This window comes from Molothrus aeneus, chromosome 3, assembly GCF_037042795.1.
Source record: "Molothrus aeneus isolate 106 chromosome 3, BPBGC_Maene_1.0, whole genome shotgun sequence".
Taxonomy (NCBI): Eukaryota; Metazoa; Chordata; class Aves; order Passeriformes; family Icteridae; genus Molothrus; species Molothrus aeneus.
The window spans coordinates 66,130,825-66,156,154 of record NC_089648.1 but is presented as its reverse complement, the minus strand read 5'-3'; positions in this window follow the sequence as shown (position 1 = coordinate 66,156,154).

The following is a 25,330-nucleotide window of genomic DNA, read 5'->3' as shown; positions in this document are numbered from 1 at the left end:
TCAGTCAAAAAAATGGGTGGTCCCCTCCAAAATGTCCACTGGGGATGATCCCAGGCCCCTTCTGTTGCCCAAATGGTGCAGGGGTGTGTCTGGGAGAGTGCAAGTTGTGCCTGAACAAGGGGGTATATGAGTGAGGCCAAAAGCAGAGGTCAAGCTCTTCACCTGCCCCACTTTAATCTAGTACAAGCTAAGGCAATCAACTGTGCTGTAATCAATATAGCAGGGATGTGTCACTCAAAGGCTTGGCTGGGGAGGCAGAGGAAAGCTCTTAAATTTGTGTGGTGTGTATTCAGCTTACAAACTAGGTAACTTTCTAGCTGGTACTTATAAAAGGGAGAAATTTCTTTTTTGTTTTTTTTTTTTAAATGTGGGATTTGTTAAAACATAATTTGGAATATGTGAAATATGATTTTTTTTTTCCATACAGCTAAATAAAGTGCAAGCTTACTACAAATATTTCATTTATAGCTTAGAGTAGCATGTCTAGGAATTTGGAAGGGTGGAGGCTGGTTGAGGAACAGAATGGGAATGAGCAAGTTAGTTTACTTTTAATAGTACCCATCTTCTCTATGGCTTAATACATACATGGGACAGCTGGATTATAATTATAATAGTTTGTATTTAATACAACCAATCTATTCAAGAACTAACTAATATTTTTATAAATGAACCATATCATGACCACAGAAATTTGTCAATTATAAATTGACAAATAATGTAAATACAGAAAGCTTTGACCCTGAACCAAAATGTATAATTGCCTTTTATACAATAAGGGAGCATAAGAAGCAAACCCAGCAAGTAGTATTTGTATAATAAGTGAATTTACTGGGAGGGTAGAACTGGAAAATTATCATTCTTTTTAAATTACCTTGATTTTTATTTGTAAAAAGAGACTTTAAAATTATTTCAGTCTTACAGGCAAAGTGAGCATGTTTACTTCATAATGTCTTCTTTCCCTCAAGTTACACTAAAGTGAAGCTTGTGTTTAAATGACATTAAATTTGTGATGCAAATTGACCAAGAGCCAGAAAACTAGGGCTGATTGATACTGTCTTCAGCTCATGCTTTGTATATGTTTCCCCTTCTTTTCACAAAGCTATGAGCAAAGTACAAGGTGTCAGTGTATTGCTGAATTTTCTGGCTTTTGTCAGCTCATGTCACAATATCAACAGTGCTTAAGCAGAGAGCGGGGGCTTGTATTTAGTAACAATATCAGGTTACATCAGAGACACTCTCATTTTTTCCCCCCCCACTTATTGCTGAACGGGCTGTTTTGTGGCTTTTGGAATTCAAATTACATCTCACTTGACCTGAGCTTGGGTGAGTTTGGCTTGGAATGTAAATGTCCTGTCCAGTCCCATATTCCCAAAGTCTCAAACAAAAATAATTCTAATATTCTTGCTCTCTGTGCATGTATAAATCTTTGATCAAAGGTGTTGTAGAAGCACTGAGGCTAGTACACATTCTCCTTATAGAAATTAAAAAAAAGGAAACATTCAGGACAGCTGTAATGCTCATGTCTAGAATTCAGACAGAATGCTCTGGCCTGTAAATGGGGGTGTGTGTGTACAGAGCACAAAGGAAGTACATTGTTATTTTTTCTTTTATGTTTCAGAGTGGATTGTTTCTCTGGGATGATCACAGCATCTTTTTTATCATATTGACCTATTTCTGTAAATGTTTCTGGGCTAAAGCTAAGATAATACATTGTAGACTTTCCCGCCTCACAATCCATGAGGTCGGTAGCATTTAACTTTAAATCAGGTTTATCATAGCCCTACTTCAAGGAGAACTATCTTTAAACATTTGCTTATTTTTCTATTTTTTATGATTACAGAAGAGCTTCCAGAGATTGACAGGAATAATGTCGATAAAGAATGGAGAGATTTAATTATGAAGGTACCTGCCGGTACACCACTTAAACATTGGTGTGTTTTCAGGATCAGTCTCCTTTCCAGAAACATTTGACTAAACAAGAACTTGTTAAGCTTCTAAACTCCAATAACAACTTTTTTGTATATGTTTGAAATAATGAGAATAAGCATTATTGAGACATTTTTGTTAAGAAAACAAGTCATTCTGAATAGCAAATCATATTATGTTTTAACAGTAGATGATGTTGTACAAGCTGCCAGATAACTTCCAGTAGCATGTTTTTAAAGTACTTAGAATTATAGTATAAACCTCACTTAAAAATAGAACTAAGACAGATCTCTTATAGAAAAGATGATATCAAGTATAAACAGCCTTAAAATATCCCACATTTATATTGACTTGACAGATTAAGGCAACCTCCCAAAAGCCATTTTTTCTTCTGTTTATTGAGGAAATACATTAACAGGCATGTTATCAATGTAAACAATATGTAAGTAATTGAGTATTAATCTTTGGCAGGCTGAGGTTACTAGGATTGACTGTTATTGAAATAAGTGCAGTAAAGTATAGCCTGGAAATCACTTTGATGAGTAAAATATTAGAGCTCTTTGAAGGTTTGAAAGCTGGAAAGGGTGGTTTGTGGTCAATGTTCTAATAAAAGACTGCCTAATCTTTCTTCATCCTAGATCATGCCCTCAAGTGGATGGTGTGGTGGAGGAATTAAGTATTCAGGAATAATTTTGTTTTTTTTCCTATTTCTTTAAAAAATTATTTTTGATAAGTGGGTTGTGGCTGGATATTTTGCACACAGAAGAACTTTCCTACAACCTGACAGTTTCCTACCAGCTAAAGATCTACTCCCAGTACGACCTTCCACTTTTCCCACTGCTACTCCCTTTTTCAGGCTTCTCTCTCTCTCTGCCCATGGTTCTCTAATGCTCAAATTCTACCTGTAATTCTGCATTTTGTGACATCTACGGTGGTGAAATAGAGACAGTGAGGAAAGACCATGTGGAGCTCTGCATATTTTTAGTGGATAGAAATTATAAAGAGAAAAATGAAGCATGGCAATAGGGAGGGATGGTGCCAGAGGAGCAGTTTATGAGGAAAGGAAACTGCTCAAGGCAGCGGGGAAAGGGATGTAACTTCAAGTAGAAGGGGAAGGAGCACAGTGGGCGTACAGGAAGGCTTCATGTGGAAACCAGGAGCTTAAAAATCAAGACATGAGAAATACTTTCTCTAAACTTAAAAGAAGGAAAAACAACCTTAAGAAACCCCCAAATCCCCCAAAATTCTGCATTTACAGTTAGGTTGCTCAAGTGCACTTCCCATCAGCACAATCATTTCAAATCAAGGAAATCACTTGTGGAGCCAGCATTAACCAACCTCAGTTTACACATCTTACCACCTAAACATTACAGTACCCATAGCTATTTTCAGGTCCCTCAACTTGATAATAAAAAGCCTTTAATTTCAGCATATAACCTTGTGCAGGCCTCATATCCATTTCCTTTTAAAAAAATGTACACTCTTTGTTCTGACCTCATGTTTATCTTTCTGGTGGCTAAGTTATTAGCTGTCTTCACTTGGCTAGGGCAAACTTCAAAGTGGGTGTTTTTGAATAGCATTTTGAGAAATTTGAGGAAATACATAGGTATTTCTTGTTAGAGATGAAAGGATGTTTTAAGTAGAACAGATGAGTCTGCAAGTGTATATGTACATGGCAAAGTTTATTTAACAGTCTGCTTCCATTTTTTTTTCAGTATTCCAGTATATTAAGCTTCCTTGATCACCTTGGACATTTCAGAAATAATTTAAATTATGCCAGTAGCTTTGGCGCTATACAATATTGCTCATATGCTAAGAAAAATGTTACCCTTCCCTATGTAATTTATGTATTTTCATATTTTCAAAGTATTTCCTTTAATCTTCCTAGTTATTCTTTAGAAAAATCACTATGTATTACTATTTTCCCAATTTTTCTTTACTTTTTTTTTACTGAATTCAGCTCTTCAGGCATCAGCAGATTCAGAATTTCTTTTATGTATGGAGATAGTATTTCTTTGTTGTGCTACTTGACCTGGTGTTTCTTTCTCCTGATTATGTGCTAGTTAAATATCTTGCCAGAATAGTCCACTGGTGAAGGCTTCACAGGGAGTTCTGTGAGATGAAGATGGCAGTGCTGAACTAGAAGGTCTGGCTGGTGGTGTGCATACACAGGGTATGTGTGTGCATGCGGAAATGAGTGATCAGCCAGGAGAAACCCTGTTTGCAAAGGGAGAGAGAAAGACAAGGAGACAGAGGAATGTTACATGTGGTGTTTGCATTCAGAGATAATTGGTATCTGATTCTTAGTGGTCAACACTTTTTCCTGGTTCAGCCAGCACTAGATTACACAGCAGTCACTGCAGAAGTTCATATGACTGAGTAAGTAGTCTGGCTATTTTCCACTGAACCATTCCTTTGTCTGAGGGTGATTCATTTGAAAACTAGAAAATTAGGATTTCTCTCCTTCTATTTTGAATTTACTAGTTACTTCCCTATATAGAAAAGTCAGCTACTGAGTTCAGTTAGCTTAATTAGTTGTTTATGCAAGCTAGTTAATATAGCTTTCAGTATAAAAGAGGAAAATCTGTATTTAATTCAGCACTAAAGCACTGGAGGAGAATTCACAAGACCACTAAGAAGAAGAATAAATCGACACCTACCCTTGCTAGATTAGAGGGGGATCTAAACAGCCATTTTATACACTCCTCTTGTAAATCACACCCTGATCCTCTGTCACTTGGACTTTGCTTGTGGGTCTCAGTGGAACTGCTCACAAGTGTTAAACAGATGCGTAAGTGTTTACAGAAATGAGCCCAAGAGAATGACATGCTTAATCCTGCTGCAAGACTGCAGGGAGGAACTGGAGTAAATTCCACCCAAGCATTCCCCAAAATCCAGATCAAACCAGAGAAGGAGAAGCTGTCTGCTGTGAATAAAGAGTGGGATGCCAGACAGCTTACTTTGCATAAGCTGCCAACCAGTGCTCCTAGCATGCAACCTCAGGAGTTACTGTGAAGCAGGAAGAAATGAGTTTCCACAGACAAGGAAAGAGCAGTCATTAATTACTAAAAATGACTGCAAATATACCACTTTTATGGTGGGAAACAGAACAGATTAAATAAACAATTTCCTATTAAATACATCATAGATGAGAATGGAATAGAGTCTGGTGAATCTGGTTCACCAAACAATTTGACATCAGCCGCACTGACGAGAAAACCAAATGTCCCCGTCCTTCTCCTGCTGGTGAAAGATGTTCACTGGGCATGTAATAAGATGCAGCAAAAGAACTGTTTTGAAGATAGGTTCTGACAGTGATGAAAAAAGGTTAGAAAGATTGCTTCTAAAATTACTGGATTAGACCTGGTTATCTTAAGCTATGACTATACTGCTCTTTTGTAAATAAAGCTTTCCTTGTTTGCATACAGTGCTTGCAAGCTGGCATTAAAGAGGATACGCCTGGTTTTCTGTCTTGATAAGGTAGATAGGTGGATTAGTCACCTGTATGGACTTTGAAGTATCACAAACCTACCTTTTCTCAAGCCTTTTTCCAATGAATATAAAAGGTTATTCTGAGCCAAAAAGAGTAATTTGATTTTTTCTGTCACTCATCTACTCTTTTGGATTCATCATGTCTATGTTTTATTGTTTCTTTTTTTCTTTGTCCTGCTGCTTGTGTCTTTTCAAGATTAACAATAGCATTTTATTAGTTTTCATGGTAGTTTGTGATTACAATATCTGAAAAGAAATTCAATCTATCCAACCCACCACAAGCAGGTATCTGGTTTTTCAGGCTTATGAAAACTGGCTGAATTTATTTCTAATCTGTTGTCTCACAGTTCTGTAAATGGAAAAGCTCCACAAAAGCAAGAAACTTGTTAAAGTCGTTTACAGTTGATTACCCTTTAGGAAAATTTACCTACATACACATGCAAAAATGAACTCATGTAGTAGGACTTTGTCCTCTTTTAAGTTCTCTCTCATTTTCAACTCACTATCACAAAATCACAGCATGGCTGATGTAGGAAGGCACCTGTGGAGGTCATCTAATCCAATCCCTCTCTTCAAGCAAGGTCACCTAGAGCAATTTGCTCATAGCCAGCCATGACCAGATATATTTTTAATATGTCCTAGGATGAAGGTTCCGGAATATCTTTTGACAACCTCTTCCAGCATTCGGTCAGCCTTTCAGTTAAAAAAATTATAAATATTCCTATACTTCAGTTTTTACTCATTGCCTCTTGTCCCATCAATGGGTACCACTAAGAGAAGTCTGGTTCTTTGCTCTTTATTCCCCAGCACCACTCCATCATGACATCCTTCCTGACATCCATCCTTTTCTCCAGGATTAATAGTCCCTGTTTTCTCAGCCTTTCCTCACAGGAGACATGATTCAATCCTTCCAGGAGTGTAGGGGCCCTTTGCTGGGCTCTGCTCTGTATGTCCATGTCTCTCTGGTACTGGGAAGCCCAGAACTGGGCCCAGTACTCCGGGTGTGTCTCACCAGTGCTGAGCAGAAGGGAGGGATTGCCTCCCTCGCCTGCTGGCAACTGCACTGAGCATGGCCCAGGAGGCTGCACTGCAGTCAAGTGATCACCTCAGGAACTGGCAGAACCCCCAGACCCTTTCTGCAAAGAGGTTTTCCAGATGGAAATCTGACATAGTTCCTTTATTGCTCTGTCATTTTAGGCAGATACTTCTGTAAAAGTGTCTTCTTGCCTCCTATACTCATGATTACATTTGTAACATTAGCTTGACCAGAGTGGCTTGCATTACAAACACTTCCTTCTGGAAAAAAAAAATCCTTAAATTTCCTTATTGATTCTTCACTAGGTGGTTAAATACACAAATATTTCAGAAAAGGGGGATATCTCTAGTAGGTCCAGTAATGAAGCTATGAGAAAATCTATTGGTAACTTAAAAGTGGAATTTATTAATAAAACAAGAAGTTAAGGAGGAAAGTGTGTCCAACTCACCATGCATCATTATAGGAAACTACACAACACATATTTAAGTTCTTTGTTGCGTTATATCCCATTGTTTTATGTAATATAACTAAAGCTGTGTTTGTTCATGCTATTACTTCATGCAATTTCTATGAATCTTCCTGGTAATACAATTTTTATTCTGTTAGTAGATGGAGTTTGTTGAAGTGGGCTTTTTTGTTGTTGCTCAGCAGGATGATGTGTAATTTTTTTTCTTTAATTTTCTGCCTAGTATTTTAATTTGATTTATGTCTTGCTCAATTAATATATGTAACTATATTTTCATTCTTCCTTCTTGTTCTTCTGAAGTTCCTTAAATTAACAAAATAAGTTTTTTTATGTTCTTACATCAGCTTTATTTCCTTTTTAGGGGGGGAAATGTACACTTCCTTTTTCTGCAAATAGAATTTATGAAGAAACTTATTTAGTTTCAGTTGAGTAACAGTTTACAAATTCATGTTAGTAATTTTTCTGTTGACATTTGAACTCATTCATACTTTTTACTTTCCTATTTTTTCTCATCCCCTTTTGAAAAGATTATTTAAAGCTTTCAGACTTTCTGTGTATGGAATGTACTACTCTAAATGTCCTGGTTTTGATAGGTCTTCCTTAGGTAATTCTTGAAGAGATTAAGGAGCTCATAGCACTTGTTTGCTGTCAGGCCATCTGGGAACACTTGACTTCCTGGAAAGTATTTTTTCTTTGCAAAAACAACTCAGCATCTTCAAACACTGACCAGTTCTGTCTGGAAGGCAAAATCATTCTCTTTCTACAAGAGGATGCAGGAGCATTTGCTCTTTCTCAAGTATTTAGAGTCACAGTCTCATAAGTCAAGATAGGACACTTTCTCTTACAGGTCTGTAAAGCAGTAGCAACACAGTTAATGTCCTACATTATCAATCCAGGCATACCATGTAAGAATGGAATGATAATCTAACAACAAACAAACAAAGATAAGTAAAGCAGAAGAGTTTGGCATGTTTTGGAAACCTACATTGATGTATACAGTGATTTAAAAAGAATAGACACCAAAGAAGTCTTACAGAAGTTCCTGTGCAGGGTGGTGCAGAAAAGAATCTGGTTGCCAACCATCAGTCATGAGCCCCTTCAGTTTCAATCAGAGGAGTTCAGTGAAATAGGATTCTTTTTTACTGTGCTGCATACAGTCCTGGCAGATTAGGATATCTTTTTTCTTGGATATTTAAATCTAGATTAATTATGAGTCTGCTTTTCCCTGTGTTCTCATAGAGAAGAAAGTAATTAATGACTATTAAATGGTTGTAGTATGAGGCCTAAATTAAACAATGTCTTCCCTTCCCATGTTTAGATAAGATAGGTTATGAAAAGTTAAGTACAGATGGAATATGACAAATGCTGTCATCCAATTTCCCATTGCTTTCCTGATGGCATGTCTTCAGAAGTAATTTCTGAGTAGTTTCTACTTTCACTTAAGAAAAAAAAAACTTGCTGTAACTTTTTATACAGTAGAAAAGAAGGCAGCATTTTTTTAAATAGCTAAAAAAATTAGGCATTGGCTTGGAAACTCCTATTAGTAAAACAAAGAATAGAGTTAAAAACTTCCGAGGATTTCTGAATTTTAAAATTTCAGTTGGATAGGGTACTTGTTGGAAATGAGCTCATTGTTTTAATGAGCTTTCTGTGGAAGCTGGCAAATCAGCTGTGTGTGAATTCCAGCCTGTCAGATGCTTGCAAAGGGTTCACTTGGAGTGTTTGCAGATCACTCTTCATTACCTGAAAACAGTTCCAGAAGCCACATGGCACGTATCCCAACCAGTACCTTGGCCAACCAGATCACCTAATGCACCTCAGTGAGCGATTGAAAACAATTCCTGCTTTTTGGAAATTGTCCATAGGAAAACAAAGCAAAACAAAAAAATCCACGAAACCCATACTGTTCCCCACTGTGTGTTTGCAGAAGAACATTGATATAGACAGCGAAATCTGTCCTCTCCCTCTCTGACATTTATTGCCCAAAATTGCAGATATGCTTGCAGGGCAGACCATTGATAATTCTACCCTATTGGGAAAACTCTGCAAATAATTTTTTTTTCTTCTTAAGTTACATCACATCTTTTACCATAAAAATATTACAAAACCCAAGCATGTTAGAGAATTGTCACTGTACCTGAAATCTCTGTTTTTACCCTGTGGTAGGGATACCCTTTTTTTTTTTTTTTTGAGAAAACCAACAGGGTTTTTTGCTGATTTTTCCTTTTTTGGGGACAGGTAGGTGGTATTTTCATTGCTTGCTTTGGGTTTTTTTTGTTTTTTTTTTTTTTAAGTTTTCAAGAGATTGGACACATACTTTTTTTATTTTGTGAGCACTTTAGTCTGATAACAGAACTGAGCAAGTCCTTGAGGACTGCCTTGGTCCAAGATACTTAGGCAAAATTGTACCAGATACTTAGGCAAAATTGTACCAGAGGTAAACATAGCTAATGAAAATTGAGAGCATGTGAACTTAGAGTTTTAATTCTAGCTGCATTGCTTTTGCAAACATTTCCATCTCTGAGTGCAGCTAAAGACTCAAAACTGCCTACTGCTGAAAAAAACCCCAAAAACAAATGCATTGTGTGCATTTACAAGACTGGATCCAAGATATGTTCACAGGGAAGCTTTTCCTTGCTGCTTTTCTTGCAAACATAGGATTTGCTAAAGTGGCTGTAGCTTCAAACCCTTCAGACAAAGCCCTTCTGTCAATTTGATGGAACTGTAAGACAACACACGCAGCAATGTTTAAACAGTTACAGCTTTTCGGACTTCTTTTTACTGACTGAGCAGAGACACACCAGTGAAATTCTCTTCCTCCTTCACTTTCCTGCCCACTCCCCTCCCCCAGCTTATTGAATATGCAAGGAAAAGCTAATTGGCAGAGGGCCATTCTGGCAAGCTGCACAATGTGTTCAGCAGTTTGTTTGATTTATACCGTTGGAAGTTGCCAAACTTTTTGTCATTTGGTTTAATATAATGTTGTGCCTTTAACATTTTTTTCTTCCATAAAGGATTTTTATTTTGCTCAGTAGGATTATAATTTGAAGGTATAATTAGCATCTTGTTAATTGTCAATAATTACACATGTCATTCACAGAGCTCTTGCAAAGGACATGAGATTCATTTAGCAGAACTTCCTCAAGCTGGTGTTCAGAGGTCCCTAATGAGCAAAGAATAGAGCAGGAGTGGATCTAATAATATAAATTGAAAATATGAACACATATAAGCAATCTAAATTTAAATTCAAGACAAGACAGTGACATGAATGAGCCTCTCTGCTATCAAAACAGATGCACAACAGTGTGAATTAACAACCTCTGTTCTCCGAAAATTACAGAGACAAAGAAAATAGTACTCTGATGTTAAGATTCAAATCTAATTTTTACAGCAATATTTGTGCAAATGTAATGTAACATATAAAATATTGCAGCAATGCAATTATGAAAATTAATAATTACATTGCTATGTTTTTTACCACTGCAGGGACATTTTGTGATGTGTAACCACAGCAGAATTTGATTGTTTCTGCACATATCATAGTAATTGCAAGGTTCTCATTTAGGAAAGTGGTCTCCATTGAGAGGAATCAAGAGTATTTCTGTAGTAAATTTGGCAGCTTTGCATACTTACAACCTGTTTCATATCAAAACAGCATAATGGTGCAGATTCCTATGAAAGAATAACTGGATTTTCTCATTCCTTGGCAGGTAGAACTCTCAGTGGATCAGTGAGTTGGAGGAAATTTTATCCTCCAAGCTCATCAGTCTGTATCCTGTAGAGTGGGAATCAAAACCTCATTTTGGAGTGAAGGAATCTTGTCATTTACAATACCTGTATGTTACCCCACCACAGAAACAAGCATGCAGTACCCTCTGTTAGAGTTTCTTGTTTCTGATGTGGGTCACCCTAGGGGGATCATCTCACATCTTGTTTTCCTCCCTCCCCTCACGCTGTGGGGTTGATACTGTCATCAGGTGTCTAACACGTCTTTGTTTTCCTATCTGCCACTGTCATCCCCTTGGACTCAAGGGGGAGAGGACCACTGTGGTGGAGGAATAGGAGGCAAGCCCAAAGGCACAATTGGGAAGTGTCTGTGTAGCTTTTAGATAAAGCCTTTGTCTGCTTTCAGCTTACCCAGAGCCAATAGGAAAGCCTGTGGGATCCAGTCTCAGAGAGCTCCACATGATGAAAGGCAGGGTGAGTTCACTCGGTCAGCTGAAGACCAAAGCAGTGCAGGGCAGAGTCTCCTGCCTCTCTGTGTCCCATGCTGAGCCGCACACTTCTCAAACACAGGCTGCATCCTGAGATGCTGTGTCCATGAGTTGCCATAACCTTTGCTTGAACTCTTTGGTTTTACCCCACCTCACCAAGGGGACTCGTTCTCCTCCCTACTCAGGAGAGCTCAGCTGACTCCAGCTGCGTTAGCTCCAGCTAGGTTTTTTGTTGGAAAATGTCTTGTTCCCTATATTTCCATTTGAATGCAGTTCATTTTCTGCACCCATATGGATGACTTCAGATGTTTTCTTATTAGGTCTCCTCTTTGTTGTTACATGACTGTGGTGGAGTTTTTCCCTTAACCATCTGTCTTTTTGAGAAGTGCTTTGGATATTGTCAGGTGTTCATGCTAGCATGGGTTTCTCCTCGTATTCCTCAGAGCCTTTTCGGCCAGTTCCTTTTCTGCTTGACACAGAGCTACAGCAGCTGGTTGCCAAAGCACTCCATCACCTTTGTTAATAATCAGATTTTACTGCCTCAGTAAAAAGTGGACAAGAGTGAGGATTTAAAAGAGATTAGCCTTTAACTGAACTAGAGGGGACTACAAATATCTTTGGTTTATGTGAAAGATCTAAAAGGTTTTTTTTTTGTCTTGAGAGTATTAGTGTTTCCTTTCAATGAGTTAACTGGACAGATATTTAATTTCTTTTACCATTATTCTGACATTTTTTTCTTAATCTCTGGGATTCTATTTTACAGTATGATTTTCAAAAATTATGTTTGCTGCAACATAACAATGTTTAACTAAGAGCTCCTTGTGTTTTCAATAGAATTTTCATTTGTTTTACTCTTTTTACGTAGTCAGCTCACAAAATGTGCACAGCTGAAGAAATAAGAGCAACAAATCAGCATAAAGTACCTGGATTAATAATGTATCAATTATCTATTTGAGTGTAGTGTCACAAATATCACTGCACTTAGAACAAGCATGTCTCCCGAACTTCATTTCTTCAAATTTAAACCATGTGACAAAAGCCAGATAATGAAATAACTCCATCTTCTTCTTCAGAAATGACTTCAAGAGACAAAAGCAATTGACTTATTTTCATTACTTCTTTATGCATTCTTCTGTTGAATGGAAGTTGCTGGTTTGAACCATGCCAGAATAAAAGGGTAACTCACACCCTCCTGTTCAAGGCAGTGCCCAAGGCAGAGAGCCCTAGCTAAGGAGCTGCCAAACCCATGAAAATTCATTAAGCTCACTCTGCTAATGAAGACAGGGCCCAGTTAAGTGCCTGATGATGCTGCTGTGGGAAGGAAACTCAGTTTCTCCTGGCCAGAGCAGAGACAAGAACTAAAACCACTGCAGTCTGACACCTATTGCAGTCTGGTAGAGACAACCCTGCCGGCTTCCTCTGCATGTTCAGGAGGATCCAGCAGCAGGCAGGTAGCTCAGGCTGTGAGCCAGGAGGCTTTGGTGCTCAGGGCCAGTTTGGCTATGGGAGATGAGAGGCTGGCTGGAGCGTTCAGGAGCTGGGTTTGCTGGGTTGTGTGGGACGGTGTTGTGCTCTTACCTTACCACATGTGATAGCACAGAGCCTGCTTCTGCTTTCTCACCTTGGCTGCTGTGGGGGACCATGTGTGAAGTGCCGGGTTCTGTTCCTTTATTGGGTAATTAAAGTTTGGGGAAAGGAACAAAGGAAAATGCTCCCACAATCCCTCTCCTAACACACATATGGGCTGCCAAAGCGGCCTTGCTTTAGCTTAGTTTCCAGTACCTGTTCCAGTTAGTTCAGATTTTTGTTGTTTAATTTCCCTTTTTCCCCACTGAGAGCTTAAACCACTGTACCAGGGAGAGATGTGTGCTCCAATTTGTGCAATACCCTGCTAACCCATGTGCATCTACTCTGGAAAGCCCTGATTGTGACTTATTCCTCATTTTTGATAAATGCAAATGAAGTTTAGTGTTAAATATTTCAAGCACCGTTTCAGTGATCTGGATCTGTCTTCCAGGTGAGGTTCTAATTCCTCTTGCATTTAATCCCCCCAAAGAAGCACAGGTGAAGCTGGAAGCAAACCTTGTGCTGTGCAGGTTGGAAAGTCTAGAAATGCTGCAGGTGCCCTTTCTGCAAAGAAATCCCTGTCTAGTGCTGCTGAAGGCCTTAAAAGAGAGAAGGATACTGGCTGCAGTGCCTGGAGGTGCATCTAGAGTAGGACTCACAGTTGTGAACCCCAGCCTCACACTCATGAACCCCAGCCTCACACTCCTGCTTAAACTATTCACAACAGCATGTCCACAGATACTGCACAGTTGTCTTACAATTCATGTTGAAAGAAAGTTAAGGTCTAAACACAGCAGTAGAGGTTCAGGTTCCACTATATGATGGGATATTTCCTGTTGTATTAACAAGATCTGAGGCAATGAGAGAACAATTTAAAAGACACAGTATTAGGTTTGTTTCAGGCTCTTACCACTTCTTCAAATCCTACCTTTGGGTATCTCATCTACAATTACTTTCAGAGCTCTATCTGTCATTATCACTATTATGAGACATGATGTGCTTCATATTCTCACTAAAATTAAAGAGAAGATGGAAGGCAGATAGTATAATGCAGTTCAATATCACTAAGAGATGAAATGGTATATATATGGCTACACAGGGAGAGTTTTAGCTAAATTTGTTTTTTTGTTCATAGTACCCTGTAGGCCCATCAATGAAATTACATCTTTTACTGGCCCAGCCTAATGCCAAGTAATTCTCTTCTCTTTTCTGTTATCTTTATCTCATTTCCTAATGATTCCTCAAGTGCTTTGCTCAAATTAAAGTCTAACACTTATTCTTTTGTTAAATCTTTTCACAAAACACATTTGAAATATAAAATAATGCAAAGAAACTACTGAATAATCAGGCACAATATACACATCTAGAGATCTATTTTTAATATCTTTGAAGTAAAATAAAGAAGTGAAATGCAAATAAGGTCATGAGTAGTCTTGCCTTTTATGTATATGTGTCTCACATATCTGAAAAAAAGTAGCTCACAGTGCTGAGGTTTTGGATTTGCTTGTTTCACACCCTAAATTCAATAAAGCACATTGTGTTAACAACAGGACTATCAGCAGATGATATTTATCAGATCAGTGAGAATTTCTGATTTTCCTATTCTCCTTGAAGGACTGATAGACTTAACACAGGTTTTTATAACATGTTAAAAGTGTTATTTTTATATGTTAAAACAGAGTGCTATAAAATATTCAGCAGAAAATACAACAGAAGAGCGAGCTAATAAACTTGTGCAAGAAACTACAGTTGGAACAAAAAAGTAGAGGCAAAAAGAGTTCTTAATGGAAGAGAAAATATAGCAAGGAAACCACCACAGAAATTTAATGAAAAATAAATTAACAAAGGTATCAACAGACACTCTGTGTTCTATCTAGGAGAATAGAAATACCTTTTAGTTGACTAGTTTGTAGCTGGAGACTTTTGGAAGCTGTTTATTTGGAAGGTTGTCTATTTGGAGATCTAATAAATTTTGTGTTCATGTCATTTATCCTCCTCACATCTATTTTATTTTCAGTGGTTGTGGCAAGTTCATTGAAGTTTGTTACACCTCCCATTATAATTAACATTTTTCTTAAACCTGATCTTCCTTGACCACCTGAAAAATCTCTAAAAAAAAAAAAAGAGAAAAATGTTTCTATCTTAAATGCTTCAAAAGTAAATGCATTAAAGTTTCCTAATTGAATCTTATGGCTTTTACTGCAATCTTGTGGGTTTTTTTAAAATTATTTTAGAACACGTGGCTCTGGCCATGCTGTATATGCAAAACATAGACTATTAATCAGCAGTGGGGAATATATAAGAAGTTCTGTGGATTTAGATTCTCTGCAGAGAATCTTAGCTGTATTATAACAACTTTCTGACTGGAGGACCTCCTGTCCCAAGCACACCTCAGTCCTACTTAGAGCCTTGTGCTGTAGAGCCCACAGTGCACATGCAATGTCTGGAGTGTCCTCATCTAAATTTTCTTCCTGATGAAACAGGGAAGAGTTCATAGCAATAACTAGTTTTGGATTTTTTTTTGGACTCTGCTTTTCTGTCTAAGATAAATAATGTTCTAAGATAAAAAAAAAAAATTTTATGTCTTAAAGCTGCCTTAGTTTCTAGAAGTTTTTTTTAAAATGTCACTTGTAACTTTCTCTCTTTTCCAGCATTGTTGAATCATCTTTTCTCTGTGATGCTTTATGAATGTGTATCAAGTGTACTGTAGCAGTATTTGTGTACGCATTCCCACGTCTCTAAAGGAAAAATGAAAATAACTGTGGTTAAAGCTGTCATATCAGCTACAGAAAATATGTACTTAGAAAGTGAAAGGGATTTATTTCATAAAGCAGATATATGAAAGTCATTGCCTTGTACATATCAGCTGTGACTTCAGTACAGGGTAATATGTTAATAAGTCTTCCTTGGTGGAGACAAGCTGCCAGGAAGAGCTCAAGTCACCAGACAGTAACAAGTTTGCCTCAGGCTGTTACAGCAGCAAAATTTTCCAGGCTCGTGAGAATGTGTTTACCACTGGACAGGGTTAAGACTTACACTGTTAAAAATACTCTTCTCATGAATTGAAGCAGAGCTCCGAAAGCCCCTGCACAAGATGGGGTCACATTTCTGCTTCATCATCCTCTGTGAGAAGCAAACCCTCCCCAAGGACAGTGTTGACCCCCAAATCCCATTATTTCAATCCAGCTGTAAATAATGATGCTGAAAAATTTATTTCTGAAAACAGCCTTGTCTAAATTGGAAATTTTTCCTTTTTTATTTTTATATCTTAAAATTACCAAAGGATAAATATAGTAGAAAGTGTTTCTTTAGGAAATCTCCAAAAGAAGAACAGTCCAAATATTTAAATAATAGCTGTTCAAACTATGTATATATGAATACGATTTCTTCTTTACTAATATCAGGTGGACATAACATTAAATTGTTTTGATTCTGATGCATTCCACCCATAACACACACTAATTTGACTTTAGTGTCAATAAAGACTGATGAAAGAATGAAACTGTTAAACATTATTGAAAGTCAGAGAGATATCAGTAGGAATATTAGGAAAACTACTGATTTTGGTTTTCCTCCAGCATCCTGTGAGCAGGAACATTTTGTACCTTTTTAACACCCTCTCAACCCTAGCAACACCACTGCCCCAGTAGCAAGCAACCCCCAGTTTAAAGTTTTGGCAGGTCTCAGTTGGCCACAAAGTTTAGCAAGACGCCCATAGTGAATTTTCATATACTCCATTTATTTTGAGAACGTCAAGGGATATAGTAGAGGAAATGTAATGTACTTGAATATCTGTATAGAGGCTTTACCCCGGGAGGTCCCAGTTGTCCTTGATGGGCTGCAGCTGCGATGTCCTTAATTGGGCTGCAGCTGTGACCAGTGAGGATAACTGGGATAAAAGGGGGCAGGTTAGCCAGTCAGGGAGAACCTTGAAGGAGCCCTGAACTAAGAAAGAGCAACATACAGAAGAAGGGGTCTGTGCTGTGAAGATCTGTAGCTGTAAGAATGTGCCGAGGAGGTATGGACTTTTAGAAATCTGATAACAACAATATGGGACTCTAGAAATAGAACAACAGCAATTGGTGACCCTGATGTGATAGTTGGTAGAAGATAAGACAGCCAAGAGCTGTGAGAGAATATAGCCTTTGGGTCAAGGGGCTGTGAAAGAGTATGGCCTTTGAGCAAGGAGCTATGTGTGTTGTACATGGCCTCTGAGTCATGGGGAAACATGTGTGCTGTACTTGAAGTATTGTATGTAAAACCTGGTTCTGTAAGTAAAAGAAAAGGGGGCACTGTAGTAGAGGAAATGTATTGTACTTGAATATCTGTATAGAGGCTTTGCCCTGGGAGGTCCTGGTTGTCCTTAATTGGGCTGCAGCTGTGACCAGTGAAGATAACTGGGATAAAAGGGGGCAGGTTAGCCAGTCAGGGAAAGCCTTGAAGGAGCCCTGAACTAAGAAAGAGCAACATACAGAAGAAGGAGTCTGTGCTGTGAAGATCTGTAGCCATAAGAACGTGCTGAGGAGGTATGGACTTTTAGAAATCTGATAACAACAATATGGGACTCTAGAAATAGAACAACAACAAAGGGACAAGTTTAAACAAAAGGCATAGCCAAAGGTAGAACACATTCTTCACTGTGGATATATTGAAGGACATAATCCTCATAGTGACTAATTTCCATAGGAAAAGCCAACACAAATCTCTCAAAAGTAGTGTTTAAATTCACCTGATGGCAAAGGATCAACACATTACAAGCCAGCAAAACCTGTGTTCACCATTCCAGATTCTTAGAAGACCTTTTGTGCCAGAGTGATTCCAGATTTTCATAATTTCAGGCTAATGACTTTTACTCTTGGAATTGTTGCACTTGGTAAATGAAAATGTAAAGTCATATCCCAGCCAAACGTAGAATAGAAGAATGAATATAAAAATACCATTTTCTCTTCCCCTCTTTTCCTTCCATCGCCACTGTACTGGAATATATGCTGAGCAAATTGAGTTTGAATTCAAAGACAAAAAGATTACCTGAAATAACTTAAGGTCATACTTGATCTTGTCTCCAAACAATGAATGATCCTTTTCATGGAAACTATATCTATAACCTACAATTTTACAACTAATAGAATAAATTTTTTTGTTTTTTATTCTGCATATAATAAATAGCTCTTATCACTTGCCTCTGTACATATAAAGATATTTATATATCTTTATACATGTGGCTTTCTGAAATGCATATAGATTACTGAGCATTTTTGTGCCTCTCTGAATATATACATAGTAAAAGGAATGAACAGGAAGATGCTGATAAGCTAAAGCAAGACATGAATTCCTGAAAAACTGGAATGAGCATGTGTAGCAAAACACATGCATCATTGCACAGAAGTGACTCAGATAGGTGTTCAGAGGAAATTGCCTCTTTTGCATGACAATCAGTTGGACACTTTTATCTAGCTAGATCACTCTTGAAGGTGAATCCACCTTATAGAATTAACATGAGTTTTCATATGGTTAAAGTGCTACTTTAATCTGCTCACACTCTGACAGGCAATGATTCTAAGAGTCAACAACGGTTTTAGCAGCAACACAGGATTAGAATGGGCATCTAAAGTACAGCCTCTTCTTAAAACAGACACAATATCATGTAATCTTGTTCATAAACCTATCAAACTCCATCATTTTTATACCTGATAATCTCTTGGAAGCCTGTTTCAAAGGTTGTTTAGTACTTTGATGGCTAGATTTATCTGCATTTCACAATTAAATTCATTAACAGGAAGCTTATACTGAATTATTTGTGACTCAGTAGACAAAAATTTTATCACTCAGACATTTTGTCACCCTTCTGTTGCATCTATTGAGCTGTGAAGCATCCACTTAGACTGAATTTTCTTAGGAGAATAAAGATGACTTCTTGAGGACTTATTTAAGAAATATGTAAGTAGGTCCCTGATGTAGTAATCTACCTGCAGAGCAAGTAGGTAGCACTATATTTCTTCATTATGCTTTTTGGGTTGATAACTCTGAAAATAAATAGGAGACATTGAATACTTCAGCATGCTTTGTAAATACCAGTGACACTGAAAACTCTGTGTTTATATCCATAGAAATTCTTTTCCAGCAGCAGAAAAAATGCTGGTGTTGCTAATATTTATCAGTGCTAATCTGAGTGGGCAGATCTGTATAAGAAATTGATTTGAATGGATGTAGATGTCCTTGGTAGAGAGATACATAGATATGGGCTGGTTATTTAAGTTTCCCATCACAGGCCCCCATGAGAAATAAGGCCTTTAGGGTATAAGCCATCTAGCTCTTTCATAAGCTGTTTAATTTCTGCTCAGGAGGAAATGGTTCCCTTGAAGGACTTATGCTTCCTTACTGACAGTAAAGGTAACCTTACAGAGAAGTCATCTGTTGTTAGCTGCATTGGATAATCTTCTTCTCTATTACAGAAGGATGACTTCAAACAGGAGAATTCCATCATTTCAACCTGATGTTATCCCATAGACACTTTGTTCTCTAGATAATATAATATATTTGTTCTTTGTTCTCTAGATAATATAATATATATGATAAATAGATATAATGTAATAAATACTTAATATATTAGAGTTATTTATATAACTATAAATATAATAAATAGATAGGCAGTTCCAAAGAACAGTAATAACACAGAAGATCTGCCTCAGTCTCTCTGAGTGCCAGCTGTTCACCCTCTGAAGAAAGAGCCTATATATGATGTCTATGCATCTCAGACACCTTAGTTTACTACCTAAAGTTTCAAGGGATAAGTACAGGCCAGAAAATGTAATCATATATCAGTTCACTTTACAAAGACAACCAAAGAGCAGAGCTCAGTTTTTCATCAATCTCTAGGTTTAGAAATGTCAATCAGCCCATTGGTGTACTGAAATACTACCATAAAATTATTTACTATATGGTGTTGCGTTCACATGCTGTAAGTCACAAAATATAGCATGGTAAATAATAGTGTTCAAGGGATCCAGCAACTCTTGGAACATATAAAAATACATTAATATAAACCACCTGCCAAATACTCACAGACATGAGTTCTGCATTGCCAACAACCCCTGAAAAGGAGGTGGGGCAGTGGGAGGGTAAGTTCGTGTAACACAGATTATTCCCAATGAATAATTCAGCAAGTTCTTTTTACAGCACACTTCCACCAGCTGGCTTTTGTGTAAGAACTTCGAAGTATTTCAGTATGAATTGATTAAGGCTCTACACTACATTGATCTGGGTGTTAGAAAAATTTTCTGTTCTCCAAAAAGCAGTGACATTTGAGCAATGCAGTTTTGTACTTCTTCTCTTGACAAGTTCAAGAGAATGTCTTTGAAAATTAGGAGACGTTTATTGAACTCAGATGCAGAAATATTTTCATTTTGGCTTTCCTTTACAAGAAAAGTACATGTTGAATTACAGAATTGCTGATATTTCCCTCATAATAGTATCACCTCGGATCACTGAAATCTATCAGTTTTGTTTCTAACAGTAAAATGTGGACATTTTACAGCTAATGAAAAAAGTTATGTGTGAGGTAAGTTCAACAAAAGCACTCCCTTTTCTCCCTGTCTTATTGAAAGCCCTTGCAAAGAAAAGGAAATCCTTTATTTTTTTTTTCCCTTGGCAGTAAAATATTGCAAGCAAGGACTATATTGGTGCTAAATATTAGCAGCTGAGTTCAACAGTAATGTATAAACAGAGTTCAAAGGCAGAAATAAATTTACATACACATTGCTAGCATAGTTTCTTTTACCACTGCAGTATTCTATACATTAATTTGAGTGCTGGAAAGCTCCTTTCTCTGTGGTTTGTATTTTAAAAACAAACTGAAATAGATGAAATAATTTCTGAGGCCACAAATGGGACTTTGTGGAGACAGCACATATTAAGATTGAGGGCCTGGTAATTGTTTCTTATTTCTTCCCATATTCATACTGCTTATTTATCCTGTACTTGGAGGTCTGCAATTTTTTTTCTCTTTTGTGAAAGCAGCTGGGGCATTTTGTGATGCATGTCATTGGGTACCTCACTGTACTCCAAAAGAGAAATATTATCTTACCACTGTGGGAAAACTATGTCTCATCCTCACTCATATGAATAAATGTCTAGCCAGCTTTATCATAATGGTGACAAAGAATGGTATTCATTTATTTGGATAAATGTATCTTATTTCCATGAATAAAAATAAAGGATATAAGAGATAATCATGATGGACTGAGAAATATCAAACTTTTAATTTAGTTTAGAGCAGCACTTGAAATCTTAGATATAGGGGAAATGTCCAGTTTCAGACATTTCCAAATCCAAACAGTAGAGATGTGTGTGAGACTTTTCCAGTCTTTTACTTCTTCCTAGAAAAAGACTTCTACATATTGGATTTTCAACTACTGATTTCCTTTGAAGCTCTGGTGAATTGTGCCACCACCACATGAGTATCCCTCCAAATTTTGAAATTATGGCAACTGCAAAAGATCTTATTCGCAGCTCCAAGATATGAGAAGATAGGTAAATATTATATACACAAAATCAAGGTAAAGCTTTGAACCTCAAAGGAGTTCCTTTTAGGCCTGAAAAAGGCTGATACATTGCATTCACTCAAGCCTTGTACCTTTCCTGAAAAAAATACAAACAAATCAAACATTTACAGTAGAATCAGTCTGTGCACATTCCATCTGAGAGCTGGCCTGACTTCTGGTCACATGGATCTAGAAAATACCTGCTCAAGTTGGAGCAGTTCTTCATCTAATATGTTTGAAATTGTAATTTTCTTAGGAAGCCTTTCAATATGAGGCCAATACCTCATTGTCTTTTGATACAGGGAAGCCTCTTTGGAGCCTTGTACAGAGTACGCAGATTTTTCTGGTGCCAGAGTGATGCCTGGGGTGCTAGCTTATAGTCCTGAAGGGAGGGAATGTTCATTTCCAATACAAGTGGCAGGGAGGAACATCCACATTAGGACTGCTGTGTCTCTTCCTCTCTGCAAAGCCTTGATGATCAAAGTGTGCAAGATATTGAAGCCTAAGGTCTCTTTCATAAAGGTATTTTAATAAAAAAACAAGAACTCTGCAAACTGCCAGCAATAGGGAACTCTTAGAGGAAGGACAGTAAGTAATGGTATTAAGTCTGGTGCAGGCACCAGGTCTCTGACATTTAGTAGAACTTCTCCTCAGTCTGCATGTGATTTCCATGTGCTTCTTTTGTAGGCAGTGGCACAGATTGCTTTAGAAAAGAGTTGTTGAGGAAATTGGAAACTTCCCCATGCCCATGCACCAGAAGACCTTGGAATGGGTGAACAGATTTGGAGGAAAGCTTTGATTTCAATAGAGGGAAGACTGCAACTTCTTTCAGATTCCTGTTCCAGATTTAAATACCAGTAAGAAACTCCAGCATACACTTGCAGACCAAAGATTACTCCTTTGTAGTGGTGCTAAAAAGAATCCTTAAATTATGTTAAATATAAGAGGAGTTAGTTCTCTTTTGCATTTCTTTTCTTGTGAGGTTAGATCAGCTAAAAATAAAGATTCATCTATATATCATTCAATGTCTCTATGAAAATAGCTAATTTGTTCAAAGTTTCTTCCTCTTGATAAGATGTGTCATGTCATAAAAAATTTTCACGTTTTCAAGGTATTTATAGTCCTTTGGGAGATTAAAAAATACAGAGGCAGGAAATGGTGGGTGTACACACACACAAACACAGTCTCTGTGGAGGCATTACCCACTTATTAGCATGGCATGTTTTAATGGCATGCCCTCTTTTCATCTATTGTCCCAGACATTTCCCTCAGACTGAGTCCCAGGATTTCACATGTCTGAGAAAGGGCATTTACCAGTTTTTGGTTGTTTTTCTCCAGATTCAGATACTTCTCTCTTTATTATCATTTCTATAAATGCCTAGTGTCTCTTGATTAAAGATAAACCTTCACACTTCTAAAAGAGTCTCCACATTGTGTTTTAAATTACCAGTAGCAAGAAGAGACAGAGAGAGAAGATGCATCCTGTTGCAAAAGAGGTTGGATAGCTTTCCCACAGCACTTTCTTCTCCTGAATCTAAAAGCTTCAAGATACCTGACTTAAAGCTAGTTGAGGTCATGTCTTGAAACATTCAGGAGTGCAGTAGCAATTCTGAACAGTTGTGCTCACAGGCAAGAGGAAAAATGTACTAGGGCAGTGACCTTCCACAAACTCTCTGAAACATGGCAAAGATAAAAGAGGGAGCCGAATGGATCACTCCAGGTGGAGGTGATCAAGGTGGAGGAAAAGAGATGCAAAGGGTCTACAACATTTGGGAGCTGCACAAAGCATGTGTTGATGGCTGCTCTAAGAATCACCTTTGCTCTGATCTGTGGCTTTTCAGCCAGATTTTCCCATCTGAGTCAAACTGCATAATGCAATCTTTCATTTGCCATCTTCATTGTGTCCTGTGTCATTGTGACCCCCTCACTTCAAGAAGGGTATGAAAACATTCTGGGGCAAGTCCAGAAAAGGGCAGTGAAGCTGGTGAAGGGTCTGGAGCACATGCCTGATAAGGAGCAGCTAAAGGGTGTTTAGTCTGGAGAAGAGGAGGCTCAAGAGTGACCTCATCATTCTCTGTAACCACCTGCAAGGAGGCTGTAGCCAGGCAGGAGTCAGCCTCTTCTCCCAGATGAGTGACAGGGCAAGGGGACAGAGTCTTAAGCTGCACCAGGGGAGGTTTATATTGGACATTAGGAAGAATTTCTTCACAGAAAGAGTGATTAGACATTGGAATTAAATGCTCACAGAGATGGTGAAGTCACCATGCCTGAAGGTCTTTAAGGAAAGACTGGATGGGACACAGTGCCATAGTCTGGTTGACATAGTGGTGCTTGATCATAGCTTGGACTCAATGATCTCAGAGGTCTTTTCCAACTTAAATAGTTCTGTGATTCTGTAACAAATGGAAAATAATTTAAAAAAACCCCAAACAATCTTCATCTCATATTTAACATGGAGAATTCAACACCATTTTTAGATATCATCTGCTGATAGCTATCCTATGATGATTCATTACATTTAATAGTTCTGAATCCATATAAAGGATTTTAAGGCTCTGAGAAAGAGAAAAACTACGTTGCTGAGTAGAAGAGCTGTCATGCAGGGGAAGTAAGGAATATTCTGATTTTGTTTTGAGGAACTTCCTTCTATAAATAACACTGCTACAAGGGTATAAATCAGAAGTACCATCATTCTGATGAGACCCCAGGGGACTTAAGCTCTGCTCACAAGAAATTAATCTCAATTAACTCAGATAACTTCTGGATAGGCTACATGTTCATCATTCACAGAGGTAACCCGACTGCTGCAGGTCGTTGTTCTCTCAGAAACGAGGCTAATTAATGAATGAACTTCTGCTAAAATGTTAGTTGAAATTCAGTTTGCACACCAAAGCATCTATTACTTTTCACTTATTTTCATCACAAGCTTCAGTAACAGCCATTTTTTCACCAAATATTTGTTTCCTTCTCAATATAATGTTTCACTTTTTAATCAAATGGAATGCTGGAATAATGGAACGGCAGTATATTTTAATTATTAAGAATTATAAAATTTTATTTGCAATAAATTGTTATTTTAGAATCTATTTTTTATTCTTTCTAAATCTGGGGAATGCTTTTGGTGATCTAGAATGGGTTTTTTAAGAGCTATTTCAGATAACAAAATAAAAAAAAATCTGTGCCTTCTTTTCATTCCCTGAACTCTTTCACAATGGACTGTGGTTCATGGAAAAAATGCAATGGTCTTCCCACAGACAGGACTAGACCCAAGCACTAGACAACAACTTTTTCTCAGCATGGTAAAGAGCATGGTGGAGATTCAGTTTACAGACAGGTTCTGTCCCACAGTGGAATCTGAAATGGTGGATCAGAATATCCTGCCCTCCCCTTAGTTTCATCAGAAAGGAGAAATTAAAAATAAAGAAAAAAAAGTGAAATAAATAAGAGAAGACAGGGAAATGGTACATAAGAAATATGTTTCAGAAATAAATTATTAAAGGACAGAAGTCATGCTGTTAAGCACGAGAATATAGTAGAGTGATCAGTCTTGTGTTTAGCACTCTGAACACAGAACTTTACAAGCATAAAGGGTTTTTTGTTTTAAGAAAAGAGACCCAATATTAGATATCTGGTAGAGAGGCTGGGGGTTGGGAATTTACCATCAACTGGAAACACTGCTCAAAGCAAAGAAATGAAAAAGGGAACAGCAGAGGAATGTCTCTCCAAGTTGCCTACTGAAGCAGTTTCGGGTTTAATTTTCATGCTTGTTTTGCAATCCCTTGATAGTCAAAACTGGCTGACACAACACATGAGATATGCCAGTGCCAGTCTTGGGTATTTTGGGCTCCTGGAAACAGCACAAAGATCTGTGTTGACAAAAACTTTACAGATGTGCCAGATTTTTTATTCAGAGTGAGAAGCAGAGGCCCCTCAAGTAGGAATGCAGATGCTGTCTGGGCCGGGCCCTGGGTCACCCAGGCAGGGGGCATCTCTGTGTGGGCATTCAGCACGTCCTGCCTGCTTGCCTGCAGCTGGGAAAGGGGGTCACCAGAACAAGCTGACTTCTCCAGTGCAGTACTGCCTTCACGAG